This window comes from Canis lupus, chromosome 2 (assembly GCF_048164855.1).
Source record: "Canis lupus baileyi chromosome 2, mCanLup2.hap1, whole genome shotgun sequence".
NCBI classification, from domain to species: Eukaryota; Metazoa; Chordata; class Mammalia; order Carnivora; family Canidae; genus Canis; species Canis lupus.
Genome location: NC_132839.1, coordinates 76,372,698 through 76,390,082, shown reverse-complemented (window position 1 = coordinate 76,390,082; position 17,385 = coordinate 76,372,698).

Sequence of the window (17,385 nt, the reverse complement as noted above, 5' to 3'; positions counted from 1 at the left end):
AGTTTATCTGCCATCAAAACCATCAAAACTTCAACTAAAATTTATAGCACTCTGGGTTATACCATCTCATCAGCACTCCAAGCCACATGGGGTGTTCTTATCTTTGTGTGTCTTATCTGATTGACCGGAGCAGAAAGAGAAATTATGTTCTCCTTCCTGCTGTCCTATCGTTCTGAGCTAAAAGTGTCCGGCTCAGAGTTGCCACCATAAGTGAGTCCAGACATTTGTCAAAAACATTAGAGTGCCTTTACTGTGCAGAGGTATCCTCAAGAGTTTCTCCTGAATTCATCTTTAAAGAGTATACAATCTTTTCATAAAGAATATTCTGGAATCTCAGCATATCAACAAAAGTAAATGACAGCACACAGTTGTAAGGGAATAACAGGTGCAATGTCAAACATCACTGAAATGCAGGTTACTAAAAAAAAAAAAAAATTCAGAAGTAATAGTTTTTGAAAGGGTAGATTAAGGGAGGTGGTGAAGGTGAAGTTTCCGTAGAGGAAAAAGAAGCAACACTTTGAATATTGCTCATGTTAAATAAAGCTTCCAAAATGTCAAAATGCTTTTCATGACTTTCAATGACTCCCTCCTTGCCCTCACAATAAATTTCAAACCCCTACACAAAGCATGATTCATTCAAGTAGTTATGGAATACTTATTCTCAGCCAAGTAGGAGGGAGACTGCACCAAACACTAAGTTTTGGGGATCAGTTTTCTAAGCTTTTCCCACATGTTGCCCTAAAAACTCCAGCCATCCATACAGGTCTACAGCAGTCCACTAATTCTACTAATTCTTCTGCTTCTTCACCTTTGCTCATCAGAGAAGAGTCTTGCTCTTCCTTTGACAGTTTAGTTCAAAGTCACTGCCTTTATAAAGCCTTGGCCAATCCACTAGTCCAACTTTCAAAGCACTTGATTATACCTCTGTCTTAGTCCATTCAAGCAGCTACAACAAAAATACCATAGACTGGAGCTTATAAACAACAGAAATTTATTTATCACAGTTCTGGAGGCTGAGAAGTTCAAGCTCAAGGCAACAGCAGATTTAGTGTCTGGTGAGAGCCCACTTTCTGGTTCCTAGATGGCCATGATCTTTCTTGTTGTGTCCTCACATGGCAGAAGGGGCAAGGGAGTTCTCTGGAACCTCTTTTACAAGGACACTTACTCCATTCATGAAGGTACCATCCTCATGACCTCATCACATCTCAAAGGCCCCATTCCTAAAACTGTCACATTAGGTTTCAATGGTTGAGGTTGGTTTAGGGTATATAAACATTCAGTCTATAGCAACCTCCATGATCAATTAATTAATAATGAATTAATTTATAAGCTAATTTGTTGGGAAGTGTGTCATAAGTGGAGGGAAAGTATACTTTGGAGGCATGTTCACAGAGGATCCCACATGAAGCTATTTACAACTATATAAGGCACCTTCCTTCTCCTGGCCCTGATCCTCCCAAGGGGACTGTATCACAGGTTTGCTCCATGACAGTTGTCAGTAAGGCTGGCGCCCACAGCTCTGCTGACAGCTGAGGTGGAGGAGGAAGGAAAGTAAAGACAAAATGGCGAGACTTTAATTTTGTTTGAAATCTAGTTATAAAACCAGGGATGCAAAATAAGTATTTCTCATTGATAAATGGATGTCAGTTCCTGAAGGACTTTACACATAAGGCAATCTGACTGCATCGTATGCTACTTCTTAAAAAATGGCACCCAGAGGAAGACTTTGGTCAGCAGTGAAGGCGAAGGTGTTTCCTTTCCTTTGGTGGCCTAAGGGAAATCCTGTCCTGAGGCCTTCACTAATCCTTACAGTGAAGTTAGATCCCTGAGCAGAAAGCAATCGACTAAAATGATATAACTTGCATTTGGGATTCAGATTTATTGTACTTTTTCGATTTTCTGAGAGAAATCTATTTAGAAGTAATGAATAATTAAAATTAATATGAAAAAGCTATCCTTAAATCTTGTTAAAAGCCTTTCTCAATTTTTTCTCTATTATTTCTTTGTAATTTATATGAGCAACAATTCTGGACCATGAGAATTGGGAGCTCATGGCATATTTTAAGCTTATTATTCACTAGGATTCCTCACAAGGGGTAGTTGGTAGGAGGGTTTTGTTTTTTTTTTTTCATTTGCATGTGTGTGTGTGTGTGTGTGTGTGTGATTTCCAATTGCAGTGGGAAAGTTGCCTACAAATATTGCTGATGAGTCAGAAACTGCACATTCTCTTGCAATATCGAGGAGAAGGAGAGTACTAAGGAATATACTACCGTTTGCAAAATGATTTCTATGAAAAGCCCAAAACTAAGGAAGCTTGTTTTCATTTGCCCTATACATTTGATGAGAAATTGCTTCTAGTTACAAGCAGGGCTTATATGCCCAGTTTGTAGGCCACCAACAAATTTCACTTGGCCTTTTCTTCCTCTCAGTACATGAGGCATGTTAAGCAGCTTTCAGGTTTTACTTTCTAATGGGAAGGAGGAAATGTTGCAGAACACGCAGGCAAGCTGGGGCAGGAGAGAGTCTTTTGAAACTATAGCCTTCACCTTGATACGGAGTCTCTCTCCTTTGGCTTTTCAACCACGAAATTGTATTTTATCAGAAAATGGAGGTATCAGTCATGGTTCGTAAGTAGTCAACAGAAAGAATCAATTGATTTAAAAAGAAAAGCAATGTATTGAGGACAATAGGTAGCTTTTGGCATCTCAGGGAGAATGGAGAACAGGCTCAGAGGCTCTGTGGCCAAATATAATGTCAACCTTACACAGGCGCATGGTCCCAACAGAGACTTAACATTATATATATATTTATCAGCAACACCAGGCCTTATGTACATTTTCAGAGCTTTCTGCTCCACTGGCTTTGGAAGCCATATGTCTCTGGGGCTGCCTTCACCACAGCAGATTTTTCCCAGGACCTGCTTCCCCCATCACTCCCTTCCACATCTATGGTCTACACATAAATCTCTGGTTGGCAGCACCTAGATCACATGCTTATGTCATAAATGAAGAAAGGCTGGAAAAATTAGTTTCTAATACCTTCAGTGGGGTCATGCTAACTCTTATAATAGTGAACTACCCAATGTCTGGCTTGAAGGTGCCAGACTGCCAAAGAGAATGACAAATGTTCACTCTCTTGGTTTCCTGGCAGAGCTGGAATATCAGCCAACAATCTCAGTCAAGGAGAATAAGAGTGTCGGGAGGAATGTTTCCATTCAACTCCTCTTTTCCCATTAACCCCTTCCCACTTGACCTTGACTTAATAGCTGAGTGTCCTTGAGTAAAGTACTCAACGTTTCCAGTCCAAGCCATCCATCTAACTGAAGTCTAACTGGTTCCACTCTTGCTGCCCAGTAGTTCTCTTCCATATCAAATCAAGCTTCTTACAACATATATCTGATTATGTTATTTCCAGGTTAGATTCTCCAATGGCTTCTGCAGCCTGCAAGACCCTACAGGAACTGGCTGCTGCCTAGACTCCCTTCAAGGCATCTACAACCATCCTTGTTCTCATTAATTATTCCTCAATCCCACTTTCCCTCAGACACAAGCAAGCTTATTGTGACTCAAGACTCCTGCATTCATGGTTTTCCTGACCTATAATGTTCTTCCCCTAAATCACTGCATAAGTGGATCCTTTTGATCATTCAGGTCTTTAGCTTAAATGACATTTTCTCAGAGAAACCTTCCCTGGCCACCCTGTCTCAACTGGACACACCTCCCAAACCCTTTCTACCATATTCTCTTGTAAAAATTGTAGTTCTCAGGTACCTGGGTGGCTCAGTCAGTTAACTCAGTCTACCTTCAACTCAGGTCATGGTCCCAAGGCTCCAGGTCCAGCATCAGGCTCTCTGCTCAGCAGGGAGTCTGCTTCCCCCTCTCCCTCTCCCCTGCTCCCCTACTCCTGAAGTCTCTCTCATTCTCTCTCTCTCAAACAAATAAATAAAATCTTTTTAAAAAATTGTAGTTCTTAAAAAAAATTAAATTTAAAAATAAAATCAATTAAAAATAAAACTCATAGTTCTTATCAATACCTAGATTATCGTATTGACAATTGAAAATTGTTTATGAAACAATTTTCTATTTTACCCCACTAAAATATGAAGCTCGTGTTAATCTCTATCTCCAGTGCCTAGAACCATGCCTAGATGATTAACAAGTGTCAAATTCCTGAGCTGCTGGCTCAACTCCTTCTACCCTCTGCTTAATTCCAGGCTTCCCTTTGCCCCATTTCCTTGCACCCTCACTGAGTTCCCTGTCGTGTGTTGGAGCAGATGGGACCTCCCACTTCCCCTGAAACAGATGGCATCCTTCATGGCTAGTGTAGGCAGGGTATCAGTAGCCTGGGAGTTGAGCACATGATTGGAGCATGCAGGGATGTGGAGTTTGGAAAAAAAATTGAGGGGGAGGGTGGGGAAGAAAGAATGAAGATGTTGGGCAGGCCGGAAGCTAAGTGGGCAAGTGTGTGACAAAAGTGGCTATGGATACAGGGCTGATGACAAAAGCCAGTTGACTTGCTGTCTGGCCAGGGCCCAGCCTCAGTCATCATTTTTCTCCCAGATGAGCACAGCAGACAGAAGCAGACAACACTTACAAACCACGTGTCTCATCAAAGATCTGTTTCTTAGAGACACAAAGACAACAGGATTTGCTAAAACATCCGTAGGCTGGTTAATTCTTCTTGTTAATACAAAGTCCCAAGACCCAGGGCAATCTAGATGGAAGAGAGATATATTTGGGCTTGAATTAGCCCAGTAATGTCTGAGTTATATGTGCTTTCTCAGCTGCAGGCTCAAAGGAAGGATAGCACTTTTTCCCTTCAAAGAAAGTCCTATTTTAATATGTTTCCTCTTACCATTGATCTGAACTGACTCTAGGTATGCCTGCAAACAAGCATGTCCTCCTAGAGAACACAGGCATCCACTGAGATATGGACATTGTGAAGAGTTGGGTAATAGTTTTCAGTCTTAACTCCTTTGAAGTCTCTGAATACCGAGATAATCACTCACATTCCACGCTAACAGAGAAATAGCCATGACATTTGAACCACGGTTTGTACTAGTTACCAGCTTTCACAGTTGTGATAACACAACACAACCGAAAGTCCAGGCCTCCCTCTCTTTAACCAGAGAATTAACCAGGGTGTAGGGCGGTTGGATGGCAGATGACGGGTGAGCAGGCAGGGAAGTATTCAGTCTCTTGGTTCTTCCATTCTGCTCTTGGACCTCCTGACTGAAGGTTTTCACTTTGTGCCTCTAAAACATCCTTCCCCTTCCACTGATTGTTAGGTGAGTTTCTGCCTCTTTTCTGCCCTCCCCACCGGCAGTGACATTTAATCACTCCAAGTCAGGGCAGAGGAATGGACCTCCAGGTAGCTTTTTAATGGTCACTTAGGTAGAAGATTGTATGAATCATTGTTTCTACTTTGGTGTAAGGTGGCAAAGGGAGAAACTGTCTCTTGGATGAAGCGGGAGAGACCAAGTGAGAGGTTGGAAGGGGAGAGAAATGCCCAGCCACAGCCACATTCTCACTTGGAGATATACCACTGACAAGGTTGCAAATAGAAACCATCTGAGGTACTTAGATCAGCGAGGCTTCATTACAGAGGAAGGGTTTCCCATGGAACTGAAAGCCTGAGATGCAGGCTGACCTCAAGAGGAAGTGTGACTCCAGGACATAAACCTTATCTGGACCTATTTCTCTTGTCTCTTGGGCTTGTGTCTGCTGCATTTCCTTCCCTCTCTCTGCCTCTCCCTCTTCTCTCTTCCCAGCTCTTTCTCTCCTTCTGGTGCTTATTGTAGTTCTTTACCCTACTCTACACCTCTGTCTGGATCAGCTTCCCCTGCTTCTGTGGTACACATAGACGAATCATGCCTTCTGCATTTACCTCTTGCAGGTCCGCCCACCCAAATTCCCAGGGAAAGGACTTTGACAAGTCTACCCTTGAACTGATCAATAGGAGAGGTGCTAAGTTAATGTCAGATGAACATGGCAGAAGGAACTAGTACTGCAATCATGTGAAAAGAAGTCATGGAGCGGGAGAGCAAGGGACAAAAGCTGAACACCACAGGTAATGGATATCTACTGTACGGTTTACCCACAATGCATGGCAAACTGTCATCCTAGTTTCTGAGCATCATACCAGTGGTCTCGTGCATTTCAGCTCACTTCAGAATAAAGAAGAGCACAAGGCCCTTAGAAATATGTGCAAACCTGTCTATCCATGTGGTAGAGATCTTTGAGAAATTTGCATCAGCTACACTTAACTGAAAATGGGATTCTGTTCTTACCATTTCAATTGTGAAAAATGTCTTGGTGCTCTGTGTGGTTGCCCAAAAGATTAAGTGCTTTATTCTACAGTTTTAACAGATGGAGAGCTTTCTTTACTTACTATAATCCTCATGTCATTGAGCCAGATGGGAGTAAGGGAATTGGAAAATAACGATACATAAAATAAATATCAATTGCTGCTCCTTCTTTTTCTTAACACTAAAATTTTAATATCATTTTTTCCCTCCCTCTGTCTTTCCTCAAGGTCTTACTTCAATAGTCTATTTCATGTGGTGACATATAGATATTTCACAGTACAGAGAAGGTAATAGGTGTTCCATAAATTCCTGCTGAAATAAACGGTCTTTATCTAATACGTGCAGTGTCATGTGACCAACTTTGCCATTTCTCCTCTGATGGAACCAGCAAATGGGAAAGAGATGGATGTTTAAGTATTCGGTAATATACATCAGAAGTCTTTTGTGGATATTTCGGGAGTATTATTCTTTATTGTCTTTGCAACTCTAGGCTGTGAAGGTTTTTTTTTTTTCTTTTTTCAGAATTAGCAGTAGGTGTGGTTCCCTTAGGGAGGTACTAAAAATATTCTGCTCCACATATGGCTTTCTTGATGTTATTGCAGGTACTTGTGCCTTTGCGAGATGCAACCGACTATCTGCTGCTTTGATTATATTCCAAGATGATTTGCCAGGGTGTGGGCAATTCATTCTAGAAGCATTTATTAAGCACCCCCTCAGTACTAAGTGCTGTGTAATTCTAATAAATAAAAAGCTAAAATAATTGGTTGTGGTAAGGAAATGGTTTATCCACTGTTTTTGTTTCTAAATGATTCATGCTCCCTTATTCTTTCTATAATCATTAAGAGTAGTTTTCAAAAATTGAGATCCGCTCCCATATCTCTTATTTTTTCTCGTTGTAAAATAGCTGAAACAAAGATTTACACATACCATTGCCATTATTTTTTTTTCTTCCCTGGCTTTTAAACTGAGATTCTTACTGTTCCCTCCAGCAAAAGAAGGAAGGAGATATTTTTAACTGAATTAAAAAAAAATAAGGAATATTTGTAAGAATAGAGTAAGTGTTCTCTCTGCGTTCAGAGTTGTCTGCAAAGCAGGATGTGGAGTGTGGCCACTTTCAGGTGATTTGGTCCCTATAACAACCAGTACTGATAAAAGACACATAAAAGGGCTTCTTAAGGGGGAAGGTGCTTTCCTGAAGAACTGAAATGAACGCAGATACACGTCTAACAGGAATCTGGAGGAAGTGGAGGTTTCCATTTCCGCCAGCTACTACAGTGCGAAACTTTCACTTCAGAGTCCATATAGAATGACAAAATTAGCAAGGCCTCAAAACCATGCTCTGCATTCCTTTTCACTTAACAGCCTCTTCATCATGTAAAAATGACTCAAGTGCATGTATAACTGCAGTGCCTAATGAATCTCTGGATAGAAAGGGGTCTTCATTACAGTGTGTCTGCGAAAACTCTGAATTCAGCAGAGCGCACGGTCTGCCTCCAGAGTGACTATTAAGGCTCTGACATATTCAACAATTCCTTATCTGGGAAGTACTGTTTTGCTCTCTGAGAGTTTTTTGCACACAACACTAACCGCATCTCCACCACGGGGCTTTCAAGTGCTGCTACCCGGCCACGACTTACCATCTTGATTTGTGAGTGGAGATCTGGAAAGGCGAAGTGATCCCAGATCCTATTCTTTGCTGCCCTCATTAAGCTTGCAGGGCTCTGCCCAAGCCATATCTGAGAAGAAAACAGTGACACAGATAACACCGTCCATCTGGGTCACTGCAGCAGTTCCTGGCGATCCATCTGTCCTGATACAGGAGACGCAGGCGGGGAACACCGATTACTGTGCCGCTGCCACCTCGACTCACCTTGATCTCTCTTCCCAGCTCCTGCTGTCCTCATCCTTAATTCACACGTTGGGCTCTTAATCATTCACGGCTCTGCCCTGTGGCTTCATCATCTCATGTTCATTTAGCCAACCGGCACACAATTATGAAACACTTGCTGGGGAAAATAAAAAAAAAAAAGCACTATTCCAAACCTGCATGCGTGTGTGTTTTCCTTTTACTCTTACTCATGTAAATGCTTCCATGTTATTGAAAGAGAAGAAAAGAATTGAAGGAGACTTGGGGGTGCCTGGGTGGCTCAGTAGGTTTAAGCATCTGCATTCCACTCAGGTCATGACCTGAGGGTCCTGGGATGGAGCCCCACATGGGGCTCAGCAGGGAACCTGCTTCTCCCCCTCCTTCTGCCCCTTCCCCCACCTCCCTTTGTGCTTCTCTCTCTGTGTCTCAAACAAATAAATAAGATCTTTAAAAAAAAAGAATTAAGAGACTTGGTTTTCTATTCCAGTGAGGAAACAGGGAGCCACTCTTCTCAGGAATTCAAACCTAGGAAAGAAGATAGGACTTACTTGTTCGTTAGGATGCTCCATAGATATTGCAGCTCTTCTCTTTTCCTAAGTACATGGTTGAGTTGAAACTGCTCACCCTCTCTTAAGTTAAATGTGACCATGGGACTTCTTTGGCCAATGAAACAGGAATGGAACTGATGTGTACAGTTTCCAGGTGAAAATTTTAAGGGCCAGTGGGCAAGTCCCCGCATTCCTTTTGTCCTACGTTAGTGATCATAGAAGTATATGCTACTATATAGAGCTTCCATTCTAGCCAGGGCCCTGGAGCATTGGCTCTGAGCTGAGTCCCTCTCCCGCCCCTCAGGGAATATGGAGCATGAATGAGGGAATACGCTTTGGCTGTATTCAATTACTGTGATTTTAACAGCTTTATTAAGATAATTTTTTACAGACCATAAGATCTCCCATTTTGAGTGTACAGTTCAATTTTTTTAGTACATTTATAAAACTGTGTAACCATCACCAGAATCTAATTTTAGAACACTTGCATCCAAACAACATCATTTAGAAGGTTCCATCAACAAGAAATCTCAAACCCATCAGCAGTTACTTGCCATTTGTCCCTCATCTTCTGAACCCTAGGCAATCACTAATCTGCTTCTGTCTCTATAAATTCACCTATTCTGGCCATTTTACATAACTCGACATGTGTACAACATGCAGTCATTTGTGACCACTTAGTGAAAACTAGACGCGCAGCTCTGGAGGTTCATCCAGGTTGTGGTATCTCAGTCATGTGTTCCCTTTAATTGCTGAATACATTTTATGTATGGAGTCCATTTGGTTTGTCCAATCATCATATGGTGGACATTTGGGTTTTCTCTACTTTTTGGTACTTATGAATAATGCTGTTACATTTATGTGTGGATATCTATTTTTGTTTCTCTTGGAATTTCTCTAGGAGTGGAATTGCTAGATCATACAGTCATTGTGTTTCCCAGTTTGAGAAACTGCTGAACTGTTTTCCAAAGGGAATACAAAATCTTACTTTCACATCAGCAGGGCAAGAAAGTTTTTATGTCTTCATATCCTCACCAACAATTGTTATTGTCTGACATTTTTATTAGAGTCAATTCAAGTGGGTGTGCAATGGTATCTTATGTGGTTTTGATTTGCATTTCCCCAATGAGTAATGATGCTGTGCATCCTTTCATGTACTTACTCATCCTTTGTACATCTTTTTTTGGAAAAATGTCTAATAAATTCTTTGAGCATTTTTAATTGATATATATGTCTTATTATTGAGTTTCAGAGTTCATTATATAATCTATATACAAATCCCTTATTAGATACATAATTTGCAGATGTTTTTCACATTACATGGGTTGTCTTTTTACTTTCCTAATAATGTGTTTGCAAGACAAAGGTTTTTATTTTGATAAAGTCCATTTTTTTTTCTTTTATCACTTGTGCTTTTTGTGTTTGATCTGCGAAAAAAAATTGCCTAAGCCAAGATCCCGGAGATTTATTCCTCTGCCTTCTTGTAAGAGTTTGATGGTATTAACTCTTATATTTAGGGCTATGATATATTTCAAGTACATTTTTATGCATGGTGTGAGACAGTGGTCCAAATTCACTATTTTGAATATTTATGTCCAGTTGTCTCATACCATTTGTTGAAAGGATTCTTAGTTTTTCCACTGAATTCTCTTGGCACCTTTGCTAAAAAACAACTGACAGGGATGCCTGGGTGGCTCAGTGATTGAGCGTCTGCCTTTGGCTCAGGGTATGATCCTGGGGTCCTGGGATCGAGTCTTGCGTTGGCCTCCCCTCAGGGAGCCTGCTTCTCCCTCTGCCTGTGTCTTTGCCTCTCTCTCTCTCTGTCTCTCATGAATATATAAAATCTTGGAAAAAAAAAAAAAAAAGCAACTGACCATAAACATAGGGCTTATTTCTGATCTCTTAATTCTACTCTTTCAACTTTAGCCTACATGTGTCTATCCTATGCCAGTATCACACTGTATTAGTTATTTGTAGCTTTGTAATAGGTTTTGAAATCTGATAGTGTAAGTCCTCCAGCCTTATCATTCTAGTTTCAAAATTGATTTGCGTAGTCTAGATTTTTGCATTTCCATGAATTTTAGGGTCAATTTGTCAATTTCTAAAAAAAAACAAAAAAAAAACAAAAAAACAAAAACAAACAAACAAACAAAAAAAAATGGGGGAAAATGCCCAGCTAGAATTTCAATGGGGATTTCATTAAGTCTGTAAATCAATTTGGAAAGTATTGCCATCTTAAAATATTGAGTCTTCTGATCCATGAACATAGGGTGTCTTTTCATTTATTTAGATCTTTAAACTTTTCAACAATATTTTGCAGTTTTCAGTGTGTAAGTCCTGCACTTTTTTGCTAAGTTTATTATTTTTTTTGAGAGACAGTGCATGACCAAGTGGGGGGAGGGGCAGAAAGAGAGAGAGAGAGAGAATCTTAAGCAGGCTCCATGTTCAGTGCAGCACCCTGAGATCATGACCTGAGTCAAAATCAAGAGTTGGACACTTAACTGACCAAGCCATTCAGGCACCAATGCTAAGTTGATTTTTACTAAGTTTTAATCTTTGGATGGTATTGTGAATGAAATTGTTTCCTTAATTTCTTTTTTGTATTGTTCATTGCTAGTGTATAGAAATGCAATTGATTCTTGTATACTGAGCTTATATCCTGCAAATTTGATGAATTTGTTTATTAGTTCTAGTATTTTTATAGTAGATTCCTTGAGATTGACCACATAGAAGATCATGTTGTCTGCAAATATAGTTGTGCCTCTTCCTTTCCAATTTCAGGACTTTTGTTTTTCTTGCCTAATTGCCTTATCTAGAACCTCCAGGATGATATTTAATAAAAGAATCCCTTTAACATTGGTTGTTCTTGCAATATAACCTTATCTTTAATGCACATACTAGAAGAAATAGAGATAGATTCCATGTTTTTAAGATTGTATTTATTTATTTACTTATTTGAGAGAGTAAGAGAGCACATGAGCAGGGGATGAGGGGCAGCAGAAACAGAGAATGCCAAGCAGACTCCCCACTGAGCACAGGGCCTGAGGCAGGGCTCAATCTCAGGACCCATGAGATCATGACCTGAGCCAAAACCAAGAGTCAGACACTTAACTGACTGAGCCACCCAGGTGCTCTGAGATAGATTTCATTTAGTTAGCAAAATCAGGAAAGACTTTTGAAAGAATGACCAGGAGAGGGTAAACCTTAGAAGGATGGAAGTGAAGCCATTCAGTATGAAAAAGTACAATATTGAGTTTTCTCCCTTGACTTAGAGTCAATCTGTACAGGAAGAGTGGAGAGAAGACGGGAAATATAAGTTAGGAACAGTATCTTTGTGAAAAGCTATATAGGAGAATTGAGAATGAAGATAGATCAACTGGAAGGTTCTTGCAAAAGCCTTGAGAAGAAACAGCACATAGGTAGTTAGTGCTGCCTGTCCCCAGATCTGTAATGTGCTCACAGACCTTCAACAGTACCTAGACTCCATCTTCTCAGGCCTCTAGAGCCTCCCAGCTCCAAACTTTTTTTTTTTTTTTTAATTTTTTATTTATTTATGATAGTCACAGAAAGAGAGAGAGAGAGAGAGAGAGAGAGAGGCAGAGACACAGGCAGAGGGAGAAGCAGGCTCCATGCACCGGGAGCCCGACATGGGATTCGATCCTGGATCTCCAGGATCGCGCCCTGGGCCAAAGGCAGGCGCCAAACCGCTGCGCCACCCAGGGATCCCATCCCAGCTCCAAACTTGATGATATTTGCTAGTCACTGAGTATGACTCTAATGATGAGCCTTGTTCCTATCTCTATTTTTGTATTGGACCCCAATATCAGGAACAGTATGGTTTTACATTTTCAATTTGCACAGTTGCCTTTGACATTCTGTGATCTTTCTGCTTTGCCAGAGGCCCAAGAATCCATGTGCTTCAGTTGTGTTTTTCACATAGCGCTAGCTCATTCCTCACCTAGATTTTTCTCATATCAGCTAGACTGTCCATGGAGTAAAATCCAATGTCCTCAGCTCCTACCCGTGGCCCTGCGAAAACCACATCCACACAAAAACAAGAAGGAAACAAAACAAAACAAAACAAAACAAGAAACAAAGAGCCAAAACTCCTCAACTGAAGTTTTGTTGATTGGTTTGTTTGATTTTGTTTGTTTTCACTATGCCCTACACATATTCACAATAAATAACGAAGCGTTGGTTTTAGAAATCTAAGTTTTGCTGTCACAATCTTCTTTTGAATCGATAATTGTGAGTTGAATGGGCTTCTCTTCTAACCATAATTACCATCACTGAGTCCTAGGAGACGTACTAACTCCTTTAACATGCTCACCATTCACCACTGCAAAGTAGGGGCGTTATGTTCAGTTCACAGAGGACACTGAGACTGAGAGGAAAATTTACTAGCTCACAGCCACAACTAGTAAGTGTTGGAGTCAGTGCTGGAACCCACATTTATAAATTTTTCTCCAAAACTCATATCCAGATATTATAGCCTACTGCCTTTTTTGAGAAGTGTTCATCAAACCCCTTTTAGCTTCCTGTTCTTGTATTGTGATGTTCTTTCATTGTGATGTTCCTTTTCTGTGCAACACTTTTTTTCTAGAGTGTCAACCAAAGTCTTTTCAGGTATGTACTTGTCTTCATAAATTTACTTGTATTTAAGAACCCTCTACATTGATTGATAGTCATTTCATTCAAGTCTTACCCCCTACAGGCACCGTCTTTTTTAAGAGTCCCACGTTAGCTTGAATTTCCTGAGAACAGCGTTGTCCTCAGAGCAAAGAAGTGCGTAACAAATTATGAATATATGAACAAATAAATGAAATGGATGAATTTATGAATGGACAAGTTTAACAGCTGCTTCTTGCAACTGACATTTGCACTGTCTAGAGGCGATGCCACCCTTTAGCAGAAAGAGCAGAGTCTCGCATGGAAACGGAATCCCAGCTTCAGTACTTACAAGCTCTGTAGAGAGGGATGCATTACTTAACCCTTTTAAGCTTCAGATTGTTCATTTGTAAAATGAATAATAATCATAGGGCATATGGAAGGCCATATGAGACAATGGAGGTAATGAATGCAACACAGTAACATTCGTTGAACATCATTTCCCTTCCCCTCTTTCCCTTTCTTTTAAGAAGCATAGTGTGGCCTGAGTGTCCTTGTCTCGCACTAGTTCTCTTTTGCCTGTGTGACTGTCTCCATATGCTACGTAGCATCTAGAAATGGAGTATATCAGTGTTTGAAACTCAGAGATTCTGGGGCCAGACTGCCTGCATTAAAATCCAGGTCCCACCATACCCCAGCTGTGTGATTTAGGCAAGTACCTTGATGTTACCTTGCTTCAGTCCCAGTCTGAAAAATGGGAATAATAGCTCCTTCTTCCCAGGGATGTTGGCTTAGAATTAAGTAATATCTGTATTTCTCATTAAATTGCAATATTGTTGTTTTTGATAGTAATAATAATAATGCCACAACTTCAGGAACTTTGGTAGGAGGTACCTGCAATGCTCTTCTTGGAGGGAGGGCTCCAACTGAATCTCTGACTACTTCATTTGCTGCTTCTCTGCACAAATGAAATCTTCTACCTGATGCTTACTACTGGATATGATAAATACCAACTATCTATCTAAACTTTCCAGGTTGTTTGCTGCTGAAAACTGCCCCCCAAGTACTTGTGATATCCAGAGATTAATCTCTCTCAACTTTAGGATTTATTTGTTTTTGTCCCATTTGAGATATATAGGATTCTACTTTTCCAAAATTAAGGGGTCTCTAGGTCTCGGAGTAGGGTGTGTAGGTGCATGTGTGTGTGTGTGAGTGTGAATACCTATCACCTCTGCTGTCATGTTTTCTGATTCTTTGCTGTGAGCAGTCATTTCTTATTTCCAGATAGAAGCCCTTTCTCTTCTAATTCATTGTCTCTAATCTGCTGTGGTTTTGTCAACCAGGAGAAATCGATCTTGTTTGAATTTTGTATATAGGAAGTGTGAAGAGACCCTGACAGAGAGCCTCTGCAGATCACCCACGAGTCAAGTGAGTGTCAGGATATTAACATCGTAACATATTGTGTGGCTGCTTAGGGAATTCTTTTTAGCTCACTTTCATATTTTCAGCTGTGGTCCAGGAGAGGTAAGCTTTGCCAGAGGTGAGCTTTAGAGAGGTGGAGCATGACTATTCTAATTTTATTACTAGGAATGCAAAAGGCATTCAGTCCACCTCTTATCCAGAGCATCCAAATTTTCTGGGCCATAGAAGAGCGGAGGAAGTATACCATACATTTGCTGGTTTGAGGTGGGTAAACTTTTGACAATCTCATCTCTAAACCTCTTTCTAATGCTTAGAGAATTCTACACAGCATAGGTCTAGATGCAGGATAGACAGTATCTTCCTGGGCTCCTGGCCCCAGAAGCCAGAGTAAAGAACTGTACAGGGCAATAGTGATGGCATTATCTAAGGCGCAGTGGCAGTGGAGCCATGGTTGTATCTGGCAAATAGTAACCAGTAGTGGCAGGTGTGTAAGTGCTCTCCTACATGTCTATTTCTGTTGCACCATAAGTATGGATCCAATGAGCTGATCACTTCTGATCTGCTCCCATTCTCCAAGCCTGGTTCTCTAGCCCTGTCACAATACTGTTGTTACCATGCAATAATTTTCCAGTAAGTTGATTGTATATGCTTAAACCAATCAGTACCAGTTCCAGGTTTCTCAGCCAAGAACCCTATGCACGACATATGGGTGATTTCTTATTTTTTTATCTAAGTCATATATAAAGCAAATACTAGATTTCAAACCATAGTTTAGCCATATGTTGGATTATGATCAGTAAATTTAAATGTTATATTCTTATTAACCCAATTATTAACAAAACAAGTCAAAATTCTATTTTGACTTGCACTTCCTATTTAGTTTTACTCCTCTGAGTATCTGAGAACCTAGCAAGTGGTGTTTAAATCATTTTTTAAAAATCACTTTTTCCCCTATGTTTTCCTCTAGGAGTTTTATGGTTTTAGGTCTTATTTATAAGTCTTTAACCCATTCTGAGTTGGCTTTTGTGTATGGCTTAAGATAAGGGGCAAATCTATTTTTGCATATAGATATCTAGGTTTTCTAGCATTTACTGAAAAGAGTATCCCTTCTACTTTTTGTCTCCTTGGCACCCTTGTTGAAGATTGGTTGACCATATATGCATGGCTTTCTTTCTGGGTTCTCTGTTCTGTTCTATTGGTCTGTTTTTAATGCCAGTATCATACTGTTTTGATTACTGTAGCTTTGCAACATAGTTTGAAATCAGGAAGTGTGATACTTACAACTTTGTTCTTCATGCTCAAGACCACTTTGGCCTCTTGGGGTCTTTTGTGGCTCTATATGAATTTTAGGATTCTTGTTTCTATTAGTCTTGGCAATAATTTTTCTTGGATATGACTCCACAAACTTAGGCAACAAAAGCAAAAATAACAAGTGAGGTTACATCAAACTATAGAGCTTCTGTAAAGCAAAGCAAACCACCAAAAAATCTACAGAACAAGAGAAAATGTTTGTAAAATATATCTGACAAGGGGTTAATATCAAAATATAAAAGGAACTCATACAACTTAAAAGCAAATAAATACATAACTTGATTAAAATGTGGGCAAAGGAACTGAATAGATATTTCTCCAAGGAAGACATACAAATAGCCAACCATACATGGTATATGAAAAGATGTTCAACATCACTAATCATCAGGGAAACACAAATCAAAACTATAATGAGATATCAACTCACACCTATTTAAAAAGTTGTTACTTGAAAAACAAAAGATAACAAGTGTTGGCAAGGATTTAGAGCAAAAAAAAACAAAACAAAAAAAACAAAACAAAAAACAAAACAAAACAAAACAAAAAAAACCCCGCAAAAAACCTATGCTATTGGTGGAAATGGATATTGATACAGCTATTAGGAAAACAATATGAAGTTTTCTCAAAAAATTAAAAATAGAGCTATTATATGATCCAGAAATCCAATTTCTGGATATATATCCAAAGGAATTGAAATCAATATCTTGAAGAAATACCTGTACTCCCATGTTCACAATAGCCAAGATATGGAAACAACCCAAATGTCCATTAATGGATGAATGAAGAAAATCTGATTATCTATACATACTGAAATATTATATTCAGTCTTCAAAAAGGAGAGAAACCCTACCATTTGCAGCATCATGGATGGACCTGGAAGACAATGTGCTGAGTTAAATCAGCCAGACAAGAAAGACAAATGAAGTATGATCTCACTTATGTATGGAACCTAAAATAGTCAAACTCATAGAAAGAGACAGTACAACAGTAGGTTTCCAGGGGCTAGCATAAGGGGGAAGTGGAAAGGATGGTGAAAGGGTACAAAATTTCAGTTATGCAAGATAAATAAGTTTTAGAGATCTACTATACAGCATAGTGCCTACAGCTAACAATACTGCATTCTATGCTTAATATTTGCTAAGAGTATATATCGTAAGCATTCTTACCACAAAATCATCATCAACATCATGGGGGGGGTGCAGAGAAAAACCTTGGGAGGTGATAAATATATCTACAATCTAGATGGTGGTGATAGTTTCATGGTATATACTTATCCCAAAGTAACTGAGTTGTACACATTAAATATATACAGCTTTTTACAT